This window comes from Hakea prostrata, chromosome 7 (genome assembly GCF_041222555.1).
Source record: "Hakea prostrata isolate BN-2017 chromosome 7, UWA_Hpros_2, whole genome shotgun sequence".
Taxonomy (NCBI): Eukaryota; Viridiplantae; Streptophyta; class Magnoliopsida; order Proteales; family Proteaceae; genus Hakea; species Hakea prostrata.
Genome location: NC_142606.1, coordinates 66,108,504 through 66,114,646, shown reverse-complemented (window position 1 = coordinate 66,114,646; position 6,143 = coordinate 66,108,504).

The following is a 6,143-nucleotide window of genomic DNA, read 5'->3' as shown; positions in this document are numbered from 1 at the left end:
GCAACTTGCTCTTGCTGGTTCAACAAGTGAGAGCCAAACTATTCATAGTGTTCTGTTCTTTCAACATTCATCGAGCAGATCTTATCGTTATGTGTAGAATCGTAGATCATTAAAGTTTTACATTTTCAACATGAGATTTCTAGTCCTTGATATGATTAAATTTTCGAAGTAGTTACCTAAAATGTTAGAAGCTATGGCAAATGGCTTCAAATACGTGGAGATAGAAACTTACTCTTAGTTTCTAGTGAATTATTTATCTGAGACAGTCTTAACCCTTATTTTTATACTACCTGTAATTGAAGACATCAAATTTATCGGTAGTAGACTTTTGGGCTTTTAAGTAAGTCAATTTATGTTTCTAGAAGATCCAACTCTGTTGCGGATCATCTAGCACAGAAGGCCTACTCAATTCAGGGCCCTAGTTATTGGTCATATTTCTTTGATTGGTTACTAAGTTTATATTCAGTTTTCCATCCTGTCCCTATCTCTTAATGAAAGCTTGATTACTAACCTAAAATGTCTCCTAAAAAAAGTGTCCATTCACTTTACAGGTTAAAAAGTTTGGATCACCTCCCTAACGGGGAAACACATAGTGCTCCCTCAACGCTTTTTTACCACACATTTTGTATGAGTTCTATGTGAAATAAATAGTCTCACTTCTAAATTCTTTTATTATATTCAGATGTGGGTCTCACACAAAATGTGTAGTGAAAAAATGTTAGCATATCGTATTTCTTGGATGAAAAGATAGTCGGGAGTCAAAAGTTGACTGAATTTAATTATATGTTCTTTTAGCCTTTTTTTTTTTTTTTTTTTTAAGAACTTGGAGATGAGAATGCATATTTTCCTTTAATGTCTGAACCACATTTTTTTTTTGCCCTAGACTCTTTATCTTTTCTTCCACCCTCGAGTGATGGATTATTTATCTTCGACTTCCTTGAGAAACAAACTTATTAGGCAACATACACTTGACAAAGGAGTGAAGGACCTTGGAGTGATGCTCCGCTCATACTTCTTCGCCCATGGCGCCTGATGTTCCCATGGAGAGGAACGAAGAGTGAACCTCTCCCAATTTGGGTTCGTTAGCTTCCATGGTCTACAATTACACTTATGAGAAGCTAAGGGACTTGGATGGGTTGCAAGTGGAGTAGGGATTCCCTTATGCGCTGATCAGAAAATTATTAAAAAAAACAAGAGACTATAGAGTTTGCGCGGATATGCATATTGATTGATGCAAAGGATGGCTTCCTAGAGCCATGATTCAACATTGGGAGAGCTAGATAATGAGAATTTGGATCATGTTCTCGTTAGGGGAGCATTGATGTTTTTTCACCATACATTGTACGTTTGGATTCATGTAAAGTCCGATCTACTAAAGATCCCACTTTTGAATTATATTAATGTTTGGACATAACCCTCACATATTAAAAATATAGGTAATAGTTAATAATGATATTTTTACCCTTATAAAAATACATGTAAATCATTTAAAAAAAAATTAAATCAAAACATAAGAATAACGAACAAATAAATATCTTATGAAATATTTTTTAGTTTTAACGTACCAGAGGTACTTTCTTTAAGGTATTTAGACACCCCAAGATCAGTCAGCCCAAAACCTTTAATGTTGCACATCAGGAAAATTACTTAAGGTGTAGTCAGGTCATGTTCATTGCTTAACAGAATAACAACAAGGATAGAGAGAGAGAGAGAGAAAGAGAAGGAGGAAATTCCATGTAAAAAATTAACTCAAAAATGGGTTTATAAAGAGCCCCAAATGTTGCTATTGGTTTTCAACTATTTGAAGATTCTATACAACTATCCGTGTTACTTTTTTAGCCAGATTCTCACACTATTACTTCTTGATTCAACAATGTTTATTACTGTTATAAAATAAAGAGAAAATATAGAATACAAAGAAGAAAAACAAGATCAGTTCAGCTCTTCTATTGAGTTAGTCATTACATATTTATAATGGAACTAGCATCTTCTTTGATATGGTAATATCAGAGTCTACAAAGAAATACAATATATGATTCTCACATACAATAAGATAATCTTGATATGGAAGGATAGATTGCCACCCAAGATAGAAGGTGCATAGAATGGAAATATTGACTACCAACATTGTGTAATGAGATGGTTGTGATCTTCATCAATATTGCATTCTGAGGTAGTTGAGATCTTCAATTGGAAGTACAATCTCTTTGGGGTAATTGACATCCATAATAAATATTATTTATGTCACACCCCACCCAGCCGGATCCGGTCATACCCGAATACCCGTGGGGGTGATACACCGCAAGATCTAGGTTCATGGACAATTCCATACAATACATGATAAAGTAAATTTAAATGGACCAGAGATAAATCAGTTCAAGTATTTAATAATCAAGAATGAAAAGAAAGGATTACAATATTCAAAACCCTTTCAAAACTAAACATCGAGTTATACGAAAAAGAAAGAATGTAAAACGTTGCAGCGGAAATAATCTAAATAATTCTAAGGAAAAGACTCTCCATAAGAGCAGTCTTGGCAGGAACAGGAAGCGTCATGTGCCTCCACTTCTTCTCCAATTTCACCGTCTTGATAACCACCTGATAAGGGATCCTCAACGAAAAAGGGGTCCTCATGACCTGTAGAATAGTCTAAAGAAACAACGAAATAAAGGAATGAGTTCATAGAACTCAGTGAGGTAACACAATCACATCATATCTTCATACAATTCTAATTTCAACATTCATAAGACAAACATGTATTTAATAATATAAATAAACAAATGCAAAGTGATGATATGAGGTTCCTAACTCTATAATGTAGTCTTTAAAGTAGACACGCATTAAGTCATACACCAGTCTTCTTTGGGCAGTCTCATCACTCTTCCCTCACGGCACTCAAGCACGTCTGTTGGGTTCTCTGCGGCTGTTGGGTAAAGTCTCATCGAGCCATGGTTGGGGATTAAGTCACCACTCTTTCACATCACCATTGGTATAAGATCTGGCGCGTGTTAGGGACAAACCTAAGCCCAGTGCAAGGTCATACAGTCTCGTACTACAATGGTCCGGATATCTCCCCTCACGCCTAGTGCTCTGTTGGTTCAATACCTTCCCACCTATGAATGTAATCCTCAACGGGAGCCCTCTGTTGGATTACATCCCTTAACCCAGTGGTCATCCACATATAATAGATAGGATGATCTCCATGTCCTCTCACGGGTCGTTTCACCGGTCTTGAGTGTCCATGAGCCCTTATCTGTTATATGCAACCCTACCTCTCTATGATGATAGTGGGCCTGCTCGATACAGGACCCAGCCACTACCATCACGGGTTAACCGACTTCAATACCCCTGCCGGAAGAGTAGTAGTACTCAAGAGGTCACCTAGCCCAACACTTCTAGACATGCCCTAAATATGTCAACCAGTAGTTAGGGAAAGCGCCAAGGGCACCATAGGAATGTGTCCCATACCGCCTCCTCTGGTATCCTATGGCAGAAATGCCAAAAGGGCATTCCCCATTCTCCAACCACAACTAAGCAATCACATAACTAGGGCGATGGGCGAACCCACAACCCAAGCAGATAATACAAGGTAGAAGAAATAATAATATTTCTCTTCTCCCTTCACATACATTCACATTCCATATCATAACAACATTAATAGATTTCAAAGCAAGGAGCAACATCATAAGTAATAATGATAAACATAAATTATGGCAATTCATATTTAACAAAAGATATAAAATAACAACAATCAATTAAATATAATGGGTTGGTTATTCCTCACCTTTTACTTTGATATTTTCTCCACAGATCAATACTCTCTTCCCACAAGGAAATAACCTTTGGATAATTTACCCTAATCATGCAAAAGGATTAACAAAATAAAAATAGGGGTTAATTTGGATTTAGAAAAATATCTAAAAATATTCCCGTAACAACCCCAAATAGAACACTAGGTTCTAACTCACCCTTTTAACCTAAATCGGCTAAAAGTTATAATTTTGTCTTTAATTGAAGTCAAAATGAAACAAAATTGTGGGGAAAATTAATTGGCAATAAGGAGATCACAAGGATGTCCTCAATTTGATTCAATTTGACCTAAATCAAAATGCCCCAAATTGGCTCTCATAAATCACCCGTGGGTAACCTAGAGAGTCAAAATGAATCACCCTTATCATGGGATTGCACCACTAACTCATATACTAGAAAGGGACATTAAAATGAAAATTGAGAAATAAGCCATCAACCTAACATGCTTCCCTTTCAAGATTCCTCAAAAGGGAAGGAGAGGAAATACTCACAAAATTGTGAGTAAGAGAATGATTAAAGAAAACTAACATTTCTTGAAGTTTTCGTGAAGATTCGAATCACAGAATGCCTCCGGAAGAATGGAAATCGCCCCCTCTTTCGTTTCTCCTCTTCCCGCAGCCTCAAAGTCGTTCTTGTAAAATAAAATGCGGCTACGGATGAATTAAAACATAAATAGGGTTTAAAAATCCGAAATTCCGTTTTTGCCCCTAAATAGAAAATAGGGTGGGGGTTGATTCACCCAACCGGCCCAACTTCCCGTCCATGGTTGGACCCCCAGACGGACTCGGAATTCAGTGGTTTTTGGCTCGTTGGAAAGGTCTTTCGACAATCTTCGATTTGATACCTTATTTGTGTCAATTGGATTATCCATCGCCGATCTACAAACCTGCCAAAACCGCTTTTTAACACCATCGTGATGAATCTTCTCTCTTCACTTAAACTCTAGGAGAGTTTTGAGTCATTATAAAGGTCATCTACCAACATTGGTTCAATTTCCAATTCTTCGGGCTCGAATTGAATGGTCCACGATTGTCGCCAAATCAAGGCCCAGGTTCTCGGTCTTAAAACCACGGGTTAAAGGGGTAGAAATTTGGGGGATTTCACAATTTATAACACTCCCCCTTGGATGTCCATCAATAGATAATGTACCTCGTTAAAACCTTACTAAGAAAAACCCTATGGGAAAAAATCTTAGTGAAGGAAAAAGAGTATACATATCTAAATAATATGTATTGGTAGCCGCCTCATTAAAAACTTTACCAGGAAAACCCAGTGGGACAAAACCTTGGTTAAGGGAAAAAGAGTGCAGCACGTATTTTACTCCCCCTGATGATAACATCATTGAGTATCTTTAAGTATGTACATTCCAATATCATATACCAGCTTCTCAAGATTTGAAATATGCAACTTCTCAGTAGATAAATCTGTCAAATTATCACTTGAACGAGTTTGTTGAACATCGATTTCACCATTTCATTGAAGACCATGAATGAAGAAGAATTTTGGTGAAATATGTTTCGTTTTTATCTCCTTTGATATTTCCTTTCTTCAATTGAGCTATGCATGCAGCATTATCTTCATATAATATTGTTGAAACTCCTTCTAGTAGAAGACCACATGCTTCCTGAATGTGTTGTATCATTGATCTTAACCAAATATAAAATAGCTAACATTCATTTGTGAATAAATAGCCTGTTTGAGATCTAGTTTTATATAGATCAGATAAAAATCCTACATCTGCATAACAAGTAAGTTGATGTCCACATTCATAAAATAATATCATGTCAATAATTTTTCGAATATACTGATATATATGTTTTATAACATTTCAGTGTCTTCGTATTGGAGAAGAGATAAATCTTGCTAATACACTTATAGAAAATGTTATATCTGGTCTTATACTATTAGCAAAATACATTAATACCCCAATTGCACTAAGTATGGTACTTCATGACCAATAAATTCTCTACTGTTTTCTTGGGGTCGAAATGAATCTTTCTTTATATTGAACGATCTCACAACCATTGGAGTACTCATTGGATGTACTTTTTCTATGAAAAATCGCTTCAAAATATTATCTATATAAGTTGATTGATGAACGAATCTTTTATTCGTCAAATGCTCAATTTACAAGTCAAGACAAAACATTGTCTTTTCAAGATTTTCAATTCAACTTTCTTCAAATAATCTAATGCTTTTGGAAACTCTTCAGGAGTTTCGATGATATCAATATATACGCTTATTATAACAAAGTTAGATCCATATCATTTAATAAAGACACAATAATAAATTGGATCATATATTATTCATTTAGTAAATATCCACTAAGGAGA